This window comes from Chaetura pelagica, unplaced genomic scaffold (assembly GCF_000747805.2).
Source record: "Chaetura pelagica isolate M959 unplaced genomic scaffold, ChaPel_1.0 scaffold143, whole genome shotgun sequence".
NCBI lineage: Eukaryota > Metazoa > Chordata > Aves > Apodiformes > Apodidae > Chaetura > Chaetura pelagica.
This window is the reverse complement of record NW_009952701.1, coordinates 1249563-1250246: the sequence shown is the minus strand read 5'-3', so window position 1 is coordinate 1250246 and position 684 is coordinate 1249563.

Below are 684 nucleotides of genomic sequence, written 5' to 3'. Positions count from 1 at the left end.
CACCTGGCAGCCTGGCCTCCCTGTCACAAAACAGGCACAGGCACAAACACAGCCACAGCCCCCGTCGCACTCACAGCCCTTTCTGTTAGCGAGGAGCGGGGGGGCAGAGCCCTGAATTCGGTTTGAAACCGAAGTTAGAGCTCCATGAAACGTTTTCCGTCATCACGTGCCCTTGAAGGAGAGAACCTTCGGCTCCTGAAGACCACAAAGACACGGGACGGGTTAGTCCGGGAGCTTCCCGGCCCCAGGCACGGGGCTGGGGAGCAGGGAGAGGCGGGCGGGCTGTGCGGGCACTGCCACACGCAGCTGCACCCCCCGCTCCCCGCAGTCCCAGCAGGAAACAAGGACAGGAAAGCACCTAAAACCACGGCGGATAAAGCAGATGCAAACCACAGATGTGGGGAGGAGTGTGTTAATATTGCAGGGTTTCTCGGCTCTCCGCTTAGGGTCCGAGGGGGTTATCTGAGCCCTACACACGGTACGGAGATGGGCTGGATCTCCTCCCGTGCTGGTCCGTTCTCAGCACCCTAAGAGGAGAAAAGAGCTCAGGGCAGAAGAAAAAGCAGCAGGCACCCCTGAAGGGGGAGCTCCTCACCCAGCACCACTGGCCGGGCTGCATCCCCACATCCCGGGCGGGTGGTCCCCGGGACCGGGGGACCGGGGGGACCCCCCTGCAGCCGGGCC